General features: G+C 37.9%; 1 protein-coding gene across 31 annotated transcripts in view; it reads left to right on the top strand.

Moving 5' to 3' along the window:
• The window catches only part of NRXN1 (neurexin 1), a 743,929-nt gene that overhangs the window by 338,246 nt on the left and 387,022 nt on the right, over nucleotides 1–18,661 (top strand). The gene's annotated exons all lie outside the window — the stretch shown is intronic.

The raw sequence follows: 18,661 nt of genomic DNA, 5'->3' as shown, positions 1-18,661 counted from the left end.
TGCAAAATCTACTGTGAGCAAATCACTAATACATTTCCAGTATTAACTTCTCACTGTCTGGTGAAAAGAACGAATAGAATATATTATTTGCTCTTTTTTTGTTGTTGCTGGCAGTAGAAAATCATTAAAATGATACAATCTGTAGCTCCCCCCAAAATGTAAGATTTTGTATTTGGCCTGTTACACGGTGCTTATGTGGCTTTGATCTTTTTCTCATTCAGTATGGCTGACAGCCTGCTAAAGATATGCAAACGAGCTTTACCATAAAGGACATATAGCAGATCAGCAGGGTACTTTCACTGCAAGTTCAGTCAGGGACTCCCCTCTGTTTTGGGTGTAAAGTTTGAAATAATTAGAAATAATTCTTTTAAAGCTTTGGCTATACTTTGCAGATTTAGAACACGGGGTTATTGGATTCCTTCTCATTCAGCACTATCACTTTAAAGACCCCTTTTCACATGATGTCCTGAAAAATGGGGTCTGCTGCTGTGCAACAAAACTGAAAACAGACGTGGCCCTTTTCAACCAAGTTCTGATTATGATCTACTAGTTGCTAATAGAACCGTCACTGGAATCTAATCAAAGGAAACAGGTTGAAAGACATACAGAAAAGGAAAACTGCTTCTTTACTCAGAGCCTGTCTCACTGGAGTCCTTAGTACTTAGTCCTGAAGCTGCACTAACACCATCCTGTGTCTACATTTCAGGCACTCTGTTGTGAAGTTGAAAACCGCTAGGCTAGGAAAAAAAGTTCAGGTTTGACAGGAAAATAACCTGTATAAACATGGTCAAGAGGACTAAAGTAGTTAAGGGACAACCCATAATATATTCTGTACAGCCATAGAAACCAGTTAGGAGAGATCCTTCTGGTTCCTCGTTCCCTGTTAAAAATAGGGTGAAAAGAAGTGTTGCTGCACAGGGTTATGCCATGTAAGCCCATCGTATTAATTGGCTTACTGGAGATGTGATGGCAAAGCCATTCACCTCTTCCTGCAGTCTACTTGCCCACCTGCTCTGGAGAAAAGTAGTAGCTGTTTCCCCTCACTTGTAACCTGCTTCTGCTCCTTGGGAGCACCTAGGGTGAGGTCTATGACTTGACTTTTTTATGAAAAGTCATAAATATGCAGTAGGCTTTTCCAAGATGCTGATAGATGTTAACACTCAAAAATATTTCTGAAAAAATCATCTCTGCTCCTTGAATGGTAGGAGTGACTTAGCTGAGAATGCAAAGGGAATCAGCAGGGGCACTGCTGATCACTTTTCAAATGCTCCGTATACCATTCTTTGGAGTTTGTGCTGCAGAATTTCATCTGTGTCTTAAAAATAATTCTTAAAAAGTTTGTCATTTACTCTAAAGTTGTGTTCTTCTAACCCTCTTCTTGTCTGCTGGTCCTGCTCTTGCATTGCCTATTGCTTTTCTGCCAGCACAAATGTTCAAGTGTCCATGTGGTGAATTTGACTAAAGAAGTGACCCGTTAACAAAATTGTTAATTTTAACTTGCTGCAGTTTTCTGAGCAGTTTTATCACATGACACATATAGACACCTGCTGTAGAATAAAACAGGAGACGGGAGAGACAGAAATGGTGTGGAGACAGTAGAAAAACCACCTCTGGTAGAGAGTGGATTGCTTTTTTCAGCAATGCAGACTTATGCTGTCCCAAAGTGAATTCATCTGGTCTACATCTAAGCAAGAACATCCTGGAAAAATACACGTTATTGGCAGAAAGGCAGAAACATCACTTCTTGAGATGTGGAATGCTTAATCTATATCAGTTAAGGAAGAGATATTTCAGACATCTGAAGCAAAATGTTGGAAGGGTTTCTGGGTAATTGCATCCTCAGTTATATACATCACAATTATTTTTCTTCTCTCCTGAATTTGGCTCATAAAACAAGCTGTAAGTTGAATCTAGGAAATATCTGAGGCCCAGTTTCAGGGAGTTTCAAGCTTAAGGAAAAGCCATTGAGTTTCAAGAAGAGGTTACATATTAGGAGACGCCATCTGAGGGGTGCTTTGCTTTTTGACCATTCACATAAGATAACAAAGGTTTGCAATCCATTTTGTGTTGCGGCTTTTTGTGAAATTTCATATGGATGTAGTTTGACTTGAGAGAGGATTCTGAGAAGGTAACAGCTGAAGGTGTATTGGACTTCTGAGTGTGAGCTCTCCCACTTAATGGGTGATTAAAAAAAAAAAAAATCAGTCTTGTGATATACTGATTTCTCAGCTAAAATGTACGCTTTGGTAAACACAGAAATCTTGCAGGGAAATACTCAAGTTATCTAAAAGACAGCCATTTTTACCCCTTCCTTATCCAGTTATAGCTGTTAAGAGAAAAAAAATAAGAAACTTGAACTAATAAAGGACATATGAAAATTTGAATCAACTAGCTAATTATAAAGAAATCTTGAGAAGTCTTGCATATGTATAATTTGTCAATGCCAGTAGTGGGGCACCCATAAGTTCCCCTCTAACTCAGGCCTGAACCTGCTTAGCTGGGGCATGGGAGAGAATTACCATATTAACACACCAAACAAAAGCTCAAACCTTCATTAAAGTGAAAATAAGTGCTTTAGATTTGCTGGCTGACCATTTAAGGGTCTATCACATTTACTTTCTCCCTACTAACAAAGCTTTCAAGGTCGGCTACTGGAAATTGAAGTCTTTGCTCTATCAGTGCTTCTAGCCTACATGAAGGACAGCAATAGAGTTTATTTCTGTGCCTGCATTCTACTTGCTGCTTATAAAACCTCATCTGTGTTTGCTTTTTCTTACCTAGCAGAGGGGAAAATTGCCATTAGTCTTCTGGCGGACTGTCAATGAAATATAATTTCAAGTTCTTTTACTAGAAAACAGATGTTTTTGTGTGTATGCTTCTTTCCTTTCTTTTCACCCTTTTCATCCATCTTATTTTTAAGTCCCACATTCTACTTATGGTACTTTAAAGATGTAACTGATTGAACAGGGGCCTCAGTAATCAAATATGTAATAGTAGTATATCTGTGGCTTTCTCAAGGCACAGTGGTGTGCTCTGCAACAGCCAAACACAGTAAAAAAGGCAACAGTAAAAGCTTAAACATATGGTTATTTGAACGAATTTGAAAATTCATACAATAAGTATAGTTGCCCTAATTGGTGGTGAAAAAATCATTAGGTATACATTCAGATAAAGACTTGCTTTTTTAGCACTACCACATAAATGTTTTCAGAAAATTCTTTAAGATTGCTGAAAAGTAGTAGACTTTCCAGTTGTGATATTTCAGTGTATAGTTCAATTTTACAAGGCCAGGTATAGATAGTTTTCAATTTAGTGTATATGTGGGGCTATATGAGTCAGGGCCATGGTGTGGATATATTATATATCAGCTGGCTCTGAGCATTGGTATGCTGCCAAGGTGTTACTAGCAGAGCCCAAGGGCATGGTCTGGAGTTGACTGAAGTTGTTCCCTCTGAACCTTGAGCCTGACTCTTAAAGGGGAGTGAGGAGCAGGAGATCCTCCAAAATACTAAATATGACAAGAGGACTCCTGGAGGATAGGAAAGCAAAGATTGTTGCAAGCATGTAACCTCTCATTTTACCAATAGGGACAAAGCAGCCTCCAGGATGTGCTGGAGAATATATATAAGATATAAGAATATATATATGATATATAAGAATAGATTAGCTTGAATTAATAAATCCTGATTCATATGCAAGGGACTTGTGCGTGCCCAGCTCATACTGGTCCTACCAGATCTTTCATAAAAGGACTTTTCAGAAGAAGTAGACTAGGCCTTTCTACTATTTAATGGGAAGAAGCAGTAGAAAGTTTTTAATGTATAGCAGGTCCTAAATGTCTCTTATTTTACTTTCATGTTTTTCTCATTTAGTTTCTGAGAAGCAAGATGACATAATCACATTTCAGGACTGGTGATTTAAATTATGCTCCCAATTTTTTTCATGACAGAAAGTGGGTGTTACAATCTAATCTTGTGGGCATATTGAGGAGTGATGTTCTAATCAGTAGTAGCAAAGCAATTGAATACTATCTTCTTCTGCAGAAGAATATATAAAAGCTAATGTAATGTCATTCATATTAGTGAACTGGGCTGCAATGGCAGTCATTTCACAGTAAAGCTCTGCTACCAACTGGTCCCACAGGAATCTCTACTGACATTCATAAATGATTGAGAGAAGAGGAGGAACACTGAGATGATAGTATTTGCAGATACAATGAGATTATTTAGGAAAATCAAATGAAATGCTGCATGTGAGGGTTTCCTGAAGGGTTTCAAAATGCTGAATGACTGGATAGTAAAATGGTAGGTGGAATTAAATATCGATATGTACAAAGTAATTCATACTAGAAAAAGTAACGTTAATTATGCAAGCAGAGCAATGGAGTCTGTTAGCACTGAGCTGAAGAAATTGTGCAGTCATCGTAAATAGCTCTTGGAAAACAGTTCAGTGCTTAGAAGTGACCAGAAATCCCAAAGGATATTGGTAGCTATGGGGAAAGGAAGTAAGAGCAGAACAGCAAACAGCATTATGCTATTGTGCAGTCATTGTTTATCCACATCTTGAATCCTGCATGTGTTTTTAGTTCCTGTTCCTCATGATGAACTTAAATAGGAAAAATACAGTGCACTGCAACAGGGAGGATTCCAAGTATGGATTGGCTTTCCTACATGGAGGAGCTAGGCAAGCTAGGAAAAATTAAAAAGATACTAGAGAGAATATGAGTATATTTTTATAAAGATATGATTATAAAGCCATAAGAAGCATGAAGAACTTAATAAGTATTATGAAATTGAAATACATCAAGGATGTATTTGTATCCTGTATCAAGGATAAGGCAGTTTCTGTAGCTCTAGTTGTCCCTAATAAGTTAGTCACGGGAACCTGTGACTGTGTTAGAGCAGTAGTTGCTGTGCAGTGGCCCTGCTTTTCTTAGCTGCTGTTGAAAGCACAGTGCTGGGCTAGCTGGACTTCTGGTCTCACCTGGCAAGGCCACCCTTATGTTCCCAAATAGATTTATTTTTTTTAATGGAACAAAAGTTTGTCATTGGTATTAAAGTTGATGATCTAGATGCAGCCTTAGCTCAGAAAGTCTGTAAACTACTAGCTGCTAGAAGCTGGCAGCAAATAGTTAAGGGAAAATCCCTTAATATTGTTCCCTTCCTCTCTAAACATCAATTGCTGGTCATCGTCAAAGGCAGAATGCAAGACAATACAGAACTCGGGTGTAACATTCAGTATAGCAGCTTTTGTCTTATGCACCATTTCCCCTCTTATTTTGTAGCTTCTTTTCCTAATAATTTTATCACTAGTTTATACCCTGTATTCAGAGCAAACAGGAAATTGCTAGTGGAAGTTATATATATATATATATCTCTATTATCAGCTGGGTTGTATACAGTCATTCTAAACTTTGTAATCAGATTATGAAATTAGAGTATTACCACACATATGGCAGCAGATGACACAAGCCAATATTTCAATAAATTCTCAAAAAAATTTGTTCTTAGTTAGCTGATAAAACCAGTCAAATTAGGATAAACCATTAATTAATTTGGCTATTTCCTATGTACTAAGTGTTGTGAATAATTTTTTTGACTTAGTACCAAGAGTTTTCTAGCAAGAAATTTTGGTCTTTAGCTCTTTAAAAAGAAAATTATTGTTAGCATTTAGTATTAAGAAAAAACAGTAACTCAGCACCACTCAGTTGATAATGCTTCTGAATTTATACTCAGATTGGAAATACTCTCAGGCTGCATGTGTACATACCTTTATCTGCTTTTCACATTATCCCTCATTTCTTTCTTAGGACTCTCTGTTTCTAAGAAATAATGTTGTTGTGGTGCTCATTTGTTAATACTTTTGTGGAAAACATTTAGAAGTGCTTATAAATAAAAATTCTATGAAGAAATACTGCAGTCTTTCTATTACAGGATTACAATTTGAACAGGTTTTTCAGGTGGCAGAAACTTAGTTTTTTCTTCCAAATAAATCTGTCTAAAAAGATACTAAAACCATTAATAGTTTAGTTCAGAAAGCATTTAAGTATACTAAGAACATGCATAGGACTTTTTCTGAATATGATGCCTTACTGAATCAATGCTGCTGTTCTTATCTCCAGAACTTTTCAAGGAAAACCAAACAAATTGCCACCTCTCTGCAGGTACATACTGCTTTTCTGATCAACACATCACATGCTCACAACCATCATTCTGTCCTAATATATACTTGTAAAGAATTCATATAATGGGTGTTTGGGTTTTTTTGAATAAAATGGATATACGTGGGTAAGAGATAAGGGAGAGGGGAAATATAGAATCAGAGAGTGAAATTTGAATGGGATGTGTGGTTCTCACTAACACAGCCAGTGAACATTGCAATAGGCCTGACATATGGTGAGGTGAATTGCCAAGTTTCTGTCTGTCCTCCTCATATTAACAGATATTATGAATAGAACACTTCTACATTATTAAAAAGTGCAACCAACTTCAGTGAGAGTCAGATCAGATCCTATTTCTCAGTTTGGTGTGATTAGGAGAACCAAGCTGCTTAGGGAAAGCTTGACTACCTCTTCTTCAATTAAAGAAAGAAAGAAAAAAAAGAGGGGGGAAAAAAAAGGTGTATCAAGCCAAAATTTTGATTACATTTGATTACATTAAGATTATTCTGATACATTTATACATTTGTAGTGCTGGAAGTCTGGAAGAAATCCCTGCTAAGCAATTATCTTACTCCATAAGCGTTAAGATCTGATTGTAGACAGTAGTGAACAGTACATGGGCATAGAGCCTTTGTCTGTCTTTTCCATATGTAGCTCTCTAATGTGGCAGTAGAGCTCTCTGCCTATTTGCATAAACACAAGTTCACAGAACCTGATTTCTGAGCCATCTGTGGCATTTTGATGGCGCCCCCCTTTACTGCGTCTGCAGAAAATATTGTGTAAGTATGTATTAGTTTTAGTTGTATGACTGTTTCAAAAAGGTGGGCTATTTTATCATTGCTTCACTTCTCTGCAGCAAGTCATCATTTTGTAAGTTCAATCTTGATGAAGAAGTCTAGCAAGCACTTAGCTACAATATTCTCCGTTAATGTTACAAGAACAGTAATTCATTTTTCAATGTGCTTTTTTTGAAGAGCTAATAGTGTTAAAAACATCTACCCAGTACATGTCACTGATGAGAAGTTTCTTATATTAAAAACACTTACTCTCTATCTAGCACATTTTGCATTTCTGTCTATTAAAATGCATGAAACATCTATCATAACGTTTTAAGCACTCAGTAGCTTATTACTGGAATCACACAACTGCTTCCTTATTATCTCTTCTTGACAATGACTTTAATGAATTATATTCAGGTAGTTGTTAAAATTCCCATCCAAGCACGTTTCATTTTTGGGTGACATGTCAAGAGGTTAACGTATGCTCCCTTCCAGCTCCCTCCCATGGCCTCAATCCATCAGACAAGTCACTTCAAAGGAGATACTACTCTGTTGAGTTGAGACATCAAGATAAAGTTGGCTTTCTGAGATGCAGTCCCCTTTGGGAAGTGTGCAAGGAATTCTTCAGCAGTTATTTATGTAGGCAGTACTGAAGCAACAAGACACAAGACGAAGACCAAGACATGGAATGAGAAAACGCTATTAAAGAAAAGAGGGAGCTGCGGTTAATGTAGCTTATAGTAATTTTTTTGTATTATTTCTCATTCATTTTATATTCTGTGAGATTTTCCTCCAAGGAGTGAAGTCCATGTATGTAGAAATAACATTTCATTAGTTAAAAGTTCCTTTCTGTCTCTGCACATTAAGTCTTTTCTTGCTAATAGTAAAATTTGTCTGGAAAAGAAAGGCCAAATAGGTAAGTCAACAATTCCATCTTTCACTCACATGCCATGAACTGTTACATATGACTTGTGGAAATTGGATCAGAAATGAAGAATAACAAGCATAGATAATATGCTCACTACCATCTAAGGAATTCTAGTTTTACAAAAATTTAAGCACTATAGTTGTTGAGTATAGGTGAAAATTACCTGTTGAATTTGTGTGGGGTTACTGCTATACTTTGAATTGTCCATGCAGTTTTTGCTATGTAACATTTCAGCAGCTTGAAAGCAAGTACACTTTCCTAGCAAGCTTCCTAGGAGGGAATAATGTAGATGTACACCACAAGCTCTCCGGGGAAGAAGTATCCTTGCATCTCCAGCTAAGGTTTTGCATGTGATAGAAGACACTTAGGAAGTAAGTTGACAACCTAATCAGCTATGCATAAGAGCAGCACTAGCTAGAAAAGACTACAATGTGGATTCTTGATTTCCTAAAATTACATAGATCAAGATACAGAGCACACCTTATGAAGGAACGCCTTAAGGAACTTCTGTCAAGAACTTACTTGGTTTTTTTCAATAACAAAATGGTCATTCACTGACACTGAGCACAATCCTTAAGAGATAACACATGGCAAAAGAGCATTTGAGAGATTCTCTCAATGTTGAAATCAATTCCACCTACTCAATTTTAAAAGTCATGCTGTTTTAGTTTTATACGGGCATGCAAGAGACAGAGCAAGCAACAGCCTGGAAATAACAGGTAGCAAAAGGTGCTTGACTGTACATATTGTTAGCATGTAAATGCTTGAGCAGCCATAATTGCAAAATGAAATTCTCAAAGTTGCAAGTGAACAATGAAAAAGTAAAACTAAAACTCACTATTGCAGGTGTCACAGTTAACGTCAGTTTCATTTAGCCACCATAAATATATGTCTGGGAAAGTAATAGGTTTAGAAGCAGCTGAAATGTAGCGTGAAAAGTTTGATGCAGAATGCAGAAAAAGGCCTTGTTTGCAGAAAAGAAACACACATTGGTCTTCTGGGTAAGAAATCACATAAAGAAGCTGGAAGAGTTGCTGAAAATTTACCTTTAATAAAATGCCATATTAAACTTAGGCAAACAGTCTCAAACATATGTGGTATCTAAGACAGTTGAGTACTTTTGTTCCCAACAAAATCTTTATTGGAATAAGTATGTAGTAATTTTATAAACCTTATTTTAGGCTCAAGAAACCTGAAAAAGTATGTCTGAAAAAAATGCTGTTTTTATAGGGAACTTTTTATAGGTTCCCTGATAATTAGTGTTCAGACTGGTTTCTTGCAGATAAGGAATATCAGACCTAGCTCAAAATTGAAAGAAACATTTAAAGAATATTTACAATGTTGTCTACAATTTCAGTCTGAAAAATTCAGGGTCTTTTTCCTTTAAAAGATATTTTCTTTATAAGAAAGATTCAAACAACTGTTAACGTGTATTGTTTACCCTTTTTAAATAGTACTAGAGCATTGAAATATTAAGATATGTATTCACTTTATATGACTCTGCTACTGCTAATATGCCAAGGGCTCTGCCCTATGGCCCAAATCATTGAGAACATCAGGAATCTTAAATTCTGGATGAAATCTGGTGCAGCTGAACTGGTGGCTCTTCAGAAGTTGAAAAGGTCTAAAAGTAATCATGAGCCATTACACTGTAGTGACGAAACATTACAAGGATAAACTTGGAGCAAGAATGACATGACATAGTGATGAAGAAATATACAAATCAGAAAAAGCGTGGTTTTGCAAGTAGTTTGTGAAATAGTTTAGGAATACACAGGAAAATAAGCATAGGCCTCGTGTCATCTATTGTGTTGGAAAAAATCAGAGACCAATCCCATACCCATCAAAGTCAGCAGAGGCTGTTTATAGAACAGGGATCACCCTTTGTATTCATCTAGTTGTAATTTTTGAAAATAATCTGAAATGTTTATTTTAGTGCTCCTTGCTTGACTCCTGTCTACGTAGAAGCATCCAAGAATAAGCAGTGTCAAGAAATTCTGCTTTTCGATCCATTATTATTATTAAAATATTTTAAAACATTTAAATAATAATCAGCAATCACAAACCTTTAAACATTATTCTCTTTACCCTTAACTAGGCAAAATGTTATAATTCAGTGTTTTCATTTAAAAAAAAAAAAAAAAGAAGAAAATATGAGTGTGAGATTTTGTTGTTACATATTTTCTAACAGCTGTGCCTTGGGATGAAGACACCTGTAAATTAAGAGGAGCTTATTCTTAAAATAAAGTCACAGTCCAAATTCTTTTCCTTTCTGTGTTAACTAATTACCAATCTGCTTATTCTTAAGCACAATGTGCAAGATATAAAGGTAAAATGAAATATTTAAGTGGGGTTTTTTGTTATGTTCATTTTTGCCTAAACATAAAGGTAATGTTTTTTATAAAAAGGTAAATTATGGAGAAGCATACTTAAGTTGTGCTTACTTATATTTTTAAATGTACTTCAGAGTTTTGACAGCTGTGGTTTGATATAAATGGGCACAGTCAATATCAAAGTCAGAAAGGCTAACGTGTGATCAAAGCTGTTTCTGCTTCTTTCTAGTTGTCAGTTATAATCTAATGAAAGTACAACAAATATTCCAATTCTCTCGGGGGGGGGGGGGGGGGGGAATATCAAGCATGTACCAACTTGTTCTGCAAAAATCACTGTAAGTTAGGTTATTTTTCTTTCACTGGGTTTAAGTGGAAACAAAGAGGGCAGACTTAGCAGTAGAAAACAGTAGCAGAGGTTCGTCAGACTCATAAAGGGTGTCTGCACTATCCGGGTACACGTAGAGATCTGCTATAGGTGACTACATACCTGTTCCCTGTAGCGGCTGTGTGTCTTAGTCTTCTTTGTATTTATTAGCTGATTGACAGTGATTTGTAGATCAGCAATTAAGGTCCAGATTATCAAAGTTATTTAGATAGATGTCTCATGGTGAAATCCTTCTTCTAAGTCAGAATTCCTCCAGGTCTCTTGGGTTCAGAGGAGACAGCAAAGTTCCTCTGGAAGCTGAGGCACTGTATTTGAATAGCAACTTGTAGAGATGATGTCTAAGGAAAAGGAGATGGCCAGTATCACTCTCCATTTCTTTGAAAGCTTAAAGGAATATTTTCACTGTTTCTAGAAATCCAGGACAGGGAAGATATGTGTTTCTACCTTTGTGTTTTGTAGGGTTTGGGGGCTTTTGTTTTGGGTAGTCAAGACAAGAATAATGAGTCTGCTAAGGTAAAAATCTAACTCTTCTTGGGAAAGCAGAAAATGAACTCATCTTAGGATCACTTTTTTCCCTTACTTTAAGCCTGCATCTCACAAATCAGTACTATTGACAGAACTCTGAATTCACAGGGAATTAATGAATATTGGACATCCTGGATGCCATTAAAGTCATATCAGAACAATTAATATTTACTTCTAAAAAATTGAATTCCAGTATTACTTAAAATTGGAGTTTCATGTTAGCCTTGGTACTGTTTTACACAGGAGTTGCCGAGTCAGTTCTTACGATTTTCAGTCCTATTCCTGTTACAGGAGTAAAAAAAGCAAACACTAGTAACTCCAGATGAATTAGCCATTCTTTTCTCTACCAGTTTTATGAAGTTTTTGTTAAATAGGAGTTAAAAGGAATTTTTCATTGAAACAAATTTTCCGTATAAGAAAGCTGTCTGTAATACAAGCATTCGGCATGGGAAAATTTCAGTATCGTAAATGAATTAAAATTTGCCATTTATTCTTCCTTGTGCAACACACTAGCTTATAGTGGATTATCCTTTAAACAAACAAACAATTTCATTTATCAAGCCAAATTGGTTGGGTTTTTTTCCCTGCATTATTCAGTGTCAGCCCGTGTCTAGGTGAGTTGTTGCAGTGATTCAGTCCAGGTTCTTCAAGTCCCTCCTCTCCTTGGTGGCCAGACTTTCCAGCTGGCTTCCCTTACTGTCATTGTTCTGTGATCTTTTCTCAGGCTTGGCTACAGGAGTGTTCTGGGAACTGGGCAGCTGGCTGAGAAAATGGGATAGCAGGCTTGTGAAATAGCTGCTTTCCTAATGTACTGCAGTAGCATAGGTAGAATGAAGTCGAAGATGTTGATTTGAAAGTGTTTGTGTTAAGTGCACCTTACTTAATCAAAATGAAATGCTTAAATGTATTCAGCTTAAAATTCTTGGGATTTTTCATTATAGCAGCCATGTCAAACTAAGGTAAAAAAAAATTAAGATTTACTGAAAGTCACACAAGTATTTTGTGGAAGTGAATCTGCTGAATCCCAATTCAGAGTCCTAGGATTTGGGCACAGGTTAAAAAATTTAGCATGATTCAAGGCAGAATATGACCTTACAGTGTGCTTGTAATGCTGCATGATCTTTGCAAGTGCACCTTTTTCTACCTGCAGTAAATACAAAGTAAATAATCTTGCACTGAAGCTTCCTTTAAATTAGCATAGAGTTGCCATGTATTGAAAGTTCATGCTCCCCTTACCTACAGCAAAGTCAATTGTCAAGTTCAACATAATTTCTGAAAATTTGCCTGAAAATGTTCAGCAGTGAGCTGAAAAAGCAACAACCATATTTTTCAAGCTCATTGACTTTGCTGTGCTTTAATTCAGGGCCTTGGGGTGGATTCATAAAACCTTTAGTACCTTTAGCACATCTTTTGATAGTCATGATCCTTAGAGAATGGTACAAAAGAGAAACTGCACTCTTATTAAAAATACAGGGATCTAGCTGACTTCTGGTTTTAGCTTTTAAAGGATACTTTTCTTTCATTATTTCCAAGAAGATGGAAAATTACATGTCCTTAGGGTTGTTTGTGTTTCACTTGCTTAGATATGACTTACAAAACTAAATTAAAATGTAGCTGATTCCTAACAATAAATGTTGTAAGTAATGTGTTGAGAAATGTCTCTGAGCTGGATTAGACATTTTGTAATGCAGTAACAAAATCAGTTTTATCCTCTCATGTACGCTGAGTTCACGTATAGTTGTAATTGCAATTTCAAAACCATTTTTTCAGGAAATATGGTTCAACTTCATATAGACCCAATTATTAACCAGCAAAGCACACTTCTGATTTTGAGAGCACGTGTATGTGTTCTATGTATACTTTGATGTGGCAGGAAATAGAGGCCAAGACTTATAACTCAAAAGTTTACTATTTTCTGATGTTTCTTTCTTTCTCCATCTCGGTGAAATTCAGTAGTGGTCCTCGTTCTGTTTGTAGAGAATAGGTTTTCACAAGACAGTGGTTTATCATTGGCACCTTTCTTGGCGGACACCGAGAATCCTTAGATTTAATTTAGTCCAATAGATCTGTCTATGTTCTGCCCTCCCGCCTTGATCCACTGGCTCTATTTAGATACTTATGTCTCACAGCTTTAAAGAAATTAATGGATGAGTATGTGAGCTATCACATCCCAACATAAATAGCTTGCTTAAGGCAAAAGGTAGACAAAGCTGAGAGAGGGGAAATACTGAGCAGCTCAGACCATGGGCAGGGGAAACAAGTTCACAGAAAAGAGAGAAAAGAAACAGGCAAATGACTACAGAAAACTTTGTGTCTTCAGGCCTGGATATGGTGCTTGATTCCTGGATTGGTTGGTTTTTATATCCTTCTACGGATTTTTCTTCCCCAGTGCATTATGTGTGCTGGTTTTCCTTACTAGTGAACTAGATCAATATTAAATGCAGTCTGTTTGTAGTTTGGTCGTGTAGAGGAAGCCAGTAGAATTTTCAAAAGTACCTTGGTTAGCTTTCTGCATTTCTATATGAGTGCATGTACAGAAATAGATTTAATATTCTATTTCTGTTACTCAGAATAATATGAGCAAATCTATTCTACAGCTGAAATAAAGGCTAGCGAATGATATTAGCAACTCTGATCTCCTTCGTTTTAATTCCTGAAATGTCAGGTTTTGTTTTAAAAAGTAATAAAAATACCCTAAACTGCCAATACTTTATCCAAATTGCCAAAAACAATTTTGCCTATAGTAAAGCTGTTGTGGGCTGGAACATTGTATTCAAGCAGTGCAGATTGATGTGTTTTGCTTGATACGATTCAGTGAATGTGCTATTCTTGTGGAATTTTCTGTATGAGTCTGTTAGGACGAAAATACAGTTGACGAAATTTCTTTGACCTGCAATAAGACTTTCTCAAGTTAATTTATCAATTAGCTTTAAATGATAAACTGATACACATCATTGATCTTTAAAAGGCAACTAAGTTTTTCTATTAGGAAGAAACGTGCATAGTCAGGGAATTTCAGGATGATGCAGATGCAGTCATTTAAAATACAATTGATTCACTGTAATAATTGACTTTTTAAATTCAAGTTTGCAAAGGAGTGATTTGGAAGACCAGAATTGTTTCTGCAGCCAACCACCATAGAAAGGATAATACAGGTTAAGATGTCTTCCGCTATTTGTTTTGTGTTTTTGCATCTAGTTCTGGAGAAATCTTTTCTGAACACTTTGTGCTGCAGACTGGTGTATTATATAGATGCCTCACAAGGTTTGCACAGTGGCTGTGAGACTGGCTGCTTGCTGGAACAGAAGCCTAGATTACAGGCATGCTAGATTTACTCTGGAAAGCAGGATAAATAAGATGGTACAGAGTTGTCTGATTCTGCATCAGGTATTTACAGTAACACTCTTAGGTGTCTCTCAGAGCCACTTAGCTGTCTTTATTTTACAATTCAGCTTGCTATGTATATATTACCTTAGCTGTAAGACTCCATCTGAAATCCTGGCATCCCTGACCTCAAAGAAATATTCTCTATTAACTGGAGTGATCACAGGGTTTTGTCCTTTTGCTACTTATTCTCTCAAATTTCAAATGGGAAATGCTACCTGATATTGATTGCTGTAGTATGCATAGTTATCCGTTAGCAAACTAGGCTGAAACCACTGACATTTCTTATACCGACCAATGAATAGATAGTAGTGGTTTGCCTGTAACTAACTTGGGTTCTATAGGTTAGTATAGCATTCGCTGAACCGTCCAGTCTCCCTTGCTAGTCTCTATTTACTTTGTCTTTCTTTCGATACTTCATTTTTTATATCTACTTTTGATCACAGAATTGAATGCTCCAAGCAAGTCTAGGTGGCATTTTGGTATGTGCCTTGGTGGTGGTGGATGGCACTGTAAAAGCCATTAATAATTCCTGTGTTTGGTTCAGACAACTAGTTTTGAATGTGTTTTGGTACAATGCCAAAAGCTAATATCGCGTTTCAAAGTAACCAGTTTGTTTTTATAATGTTCTGTTCAAATAGTTGGTTAAAAGATGTCCCAATTTAAGTACAACAGGATAGATATCTGTAAGAGAAACAGTAAGTATGTGTGTTACCATCAATGAACAGGCTCATTTATATTCAGCAAATTTTCAGCACTTGAATTAGGCTGAACAGGCTCATCACAAGATAGTAAAGAGAATAGGAATGTCCAGAGAACATTTAGAATATTCAGCACACTGAAAATGAGATTTTTCTTTTGGAGGTTCATACTTTTTTCCTTTAACCTTAAAAAGGACCAAAGGCAGTTAAGTTCTAGCTGAGGTGCTGAAAACAAAATAAGCTCAACTTTGGGTGCTTAAGTAAAGGTATAACTTAGGATGCTTGGGGCTTTACATTTATATGTCCTAGTTCATAACAAATTGCATCATCAAGATTTGTACCTCTATTGGCTGGCTGCACAGTCTGTATTTTCCCATGAAAAAAGACAGTTGTACAAGCAATTATCTGCTTTTAAATGGATGTGCAGATTTTGCTGGCATGATGGACTATGGGCAAATTGTGGGAGCCATAAAAGTGCCTATACTTTTTTATTTGGTACTATCCGTTCACAGTAGGGATGCATAAAATCTAGTAGTTATTTAAGCCTTTAAAATAGGAAAAGAGCTGAATATAGATGTTGATAATAAATTTCATACTTAAGCAACAGGAGGTACTTAGTGTATTTTTGCAGGTTACAGCCTTTCTCTGAAAGGAAAGGTTTATGATTAAGGTATTTAGTGTCTGAGAGAATCAATAGCTCAGAAAGTGAGCGAGTGCTGGGTACATGAAGCAAATTAACTGTGTCCTGTCTAGAAAGAGACAAATGAGTTCCAGGGGAAGGACAGCATGGGAAACAGGAGTGGAGGGACATAAGGTTGGAAGGGTAGTATAAGTCCATAGAAAACAGAAAAAAATACACACACCCTTTTTTTTTTAATTAGAGCGCTTGTTTTTCTTCTCATGGGAGATATTTAATGTTTTTAAAGAAAAGAGGGTAAAAAAACCCCAACTCCCCAAAAGTGACAATATGCCGATTCTTATTTAAATACAACAGCACTTTTTCCTGGTGTGATTTAAATGAAGTGGAATCAGATCAGTGTAAAGTCAGAATAAGACTGGAGAGCCAATGATTTAGTAGATTTAGATTTATAGTAGATTCACTATAAACTAAAGCGCTATAAACCAGGACAGGAGAATCATAGAATAGAATTATAGAATAGTTTGGGTTGGAAGGGACCTTTAAAGGTCATCTAGTCCAACCCCCCTGCTGTGGGCAGGGACATCTTCAACTAGATCAGGTTGACCAGAGCCCTGTCCAACCTGACCTTGAATGTTTCCAGGGATGGGACATCCACCACCTCTCTGGGCAACCTGTGCCAGTGCTTCACCACCCTCAGCGTCAAAAATTTCTTCTTTATATCTAGTCTGATTCTACCCTCTTTCAGTTTAAAGCCATTCCCCCTTGTCCTATCACTACATGCCCTTGTAAAAAGTCCCTCTCCAGCTTTCTTGTAGGCCCCCTTCAGGAACTGGAAGGCTGCTATAAGGTCTCCCTGGAGCCTTCTCTTCTCCAGACTGAATAACCTCAACTCTCTCACCCTGTCTTCATAGGAGAGGTGCTCCAGCCCTCTGATCATTTTTGTGGCCCTCCTCTGGACCTGCTCCAACAGGTCCATGTCTTTCCTGTGCTGATGGCCCCAGAGCTGAATGCAGTACTCCAGGTGTGGTCTCACGAGAGTGGAGTAGAGAGGGAGAATCACCTCCCTCAACCTGCTGGCCACACTTCTTTTGATGCAGCCCAGGATACAATTGGCCTTCTGGGCTGCGAGCGCACATTGCCAGCTCACGTCCAGCTTTTCATCCACCAGTGCCCCCAAGTCCTTCTCAGCAGGGCTGCTCTCAATCCCTTCATCCCCCAGCCTGTACTGATACTGGGGGTTGCCCCGACCCAGGTGCAGGACCCTGCACTTGGCCTTGTTGAACCTCATGAGATTCACATGGGCCCACTTCTCCAGCTTGTCCAGGTCCCTCTGTATGGCATCCCGTCCCTCTGGCATGTCAACCGCACCACTCAGCTTGGTGTCGTCTGCAAACTTGCTGAGGGTGCACTCGATCCCACTGTCTATGTCATTGATGAAGATTTTAAACAGTACCGGTCCCAATATGGACCTCTGTGGGACACCACTCGTCACTAATCTCCATCTGGACATTGAGCCGTTGACCACTACCCTCTGGATGCGACCATCCAACCAATTCCTCACCCACCGGACAGTCCACCCATCCAATCCATACCTCTCCAGTTGAGAGAGAAGGATGTTGAGGGGGACCATGTCAAAGGCCTTACAGAGGTCCAGCTAGACAACATCCGTAGCTCTTCCAGTGTCTGCTGATGTAGTCACTCCATCATAGAAGGCCACCAGGTTAGTCAGGCAGGACTTGCCCTTGGTGAAGCCATGCTGGCTGTCTCAAATCACCTCCCTGTCCTCCATGTGCCTTAGCATAGCTTCCAGGAGGATCTGTTCCATGATCCTCCCAGGCACAGAGGTGAGACTGACTGGCCTGTAGTTCCCCGGGTCTTCCTTTTTTCCCTTTTTAAAAATGGAGGTTATGTTTCCCCTTTTCCAGTCAATGGGAACTTCACTGGACTGCCACGACTTCTCAAATACGATGGATAGTGGCTTAGCAACTTCATCCGCCAGTTCCTTCAGGACCCGCAAATGGATCTCATCAGGTCCCATGGACTTGTGCACCTTCAGGTTCCTTAGATGGTCTTGAACATGATAATCTCCTACAGTGTGCGGCTCTTCATTCTCCCAGTCCCTGTCTTTGCCTTCTGCAGCTTGGGTGGTGTGGCTCAAGCACTTGCTGGTGAAGACCGAGGCAAAAAAGTCATTGAGTACTTCAGCCTTCTCCATATCCCAGGTAACCAGGTCTCCCGTTTCCTTCCAGAGAGGGCCCACATTTTCCCCTCATCTTCTTTTTATCCCCAACGTACCTATAGAAGGTTTTCTTGTTGCCTTTGAACTGTTATGATCTCAATAATATAATGTTTAAATTAATTTCAGGTCAATATATTTGAAAGTCAGTGAGGAAAGTGCTAATATAAACTATGTTTGAGGTTAGCCAATGCCATTTAACAAGATGTATTAAGAGTTTCCTTCTGCAGTCCTTGTACTCTTGTGTGGTATCAAGGACTACATGTTTTTGTGTTTAAGCATTTAGAAAATTTTGTCTTAAATACACTGCTCAAGCACATTTGCTACTTTTATATACAAAAGCATGTTCTTGGCCAGGAAGCAGCCCAAGTGCTACATTCTCTACAGGAATGGTGGGCATCCATCCTTCCCCATCCACCTCCCCAACTGCCATGGAAAATTATGCTAGTTTGCAGAGAGGCAACTTGATGTGATGGGGTACCTACACAATACCTGGACACACTGGGTCTTGCTTTTTGTAGTTCCTTGTACTCTCTCTGACAAACCAAAAACCCCTCTTCTCTGTTAGAGATCGGCTTCAGGAAAGAAAA

This window comes from Aptenodytes patagonicus, chromosome 3 (genome assembly GCF_965638725.1).
Source record: "Aptenodytes patagonicus chromosome 3, bAptPat1.pri.cur, whole genome shotgun sequence".
NCBI classification, from domain to species: Eukaryota; Metazoa; Chordata; class Aves; order Sphenisciformes; family Spheniscidae; genus Aptenodytes; species Aptenodytes patagonicus.
Note: the sequence above shows the minus strand (reverse complement) of the source record. Positions and strands in the feature narration are given on the sequence as shown.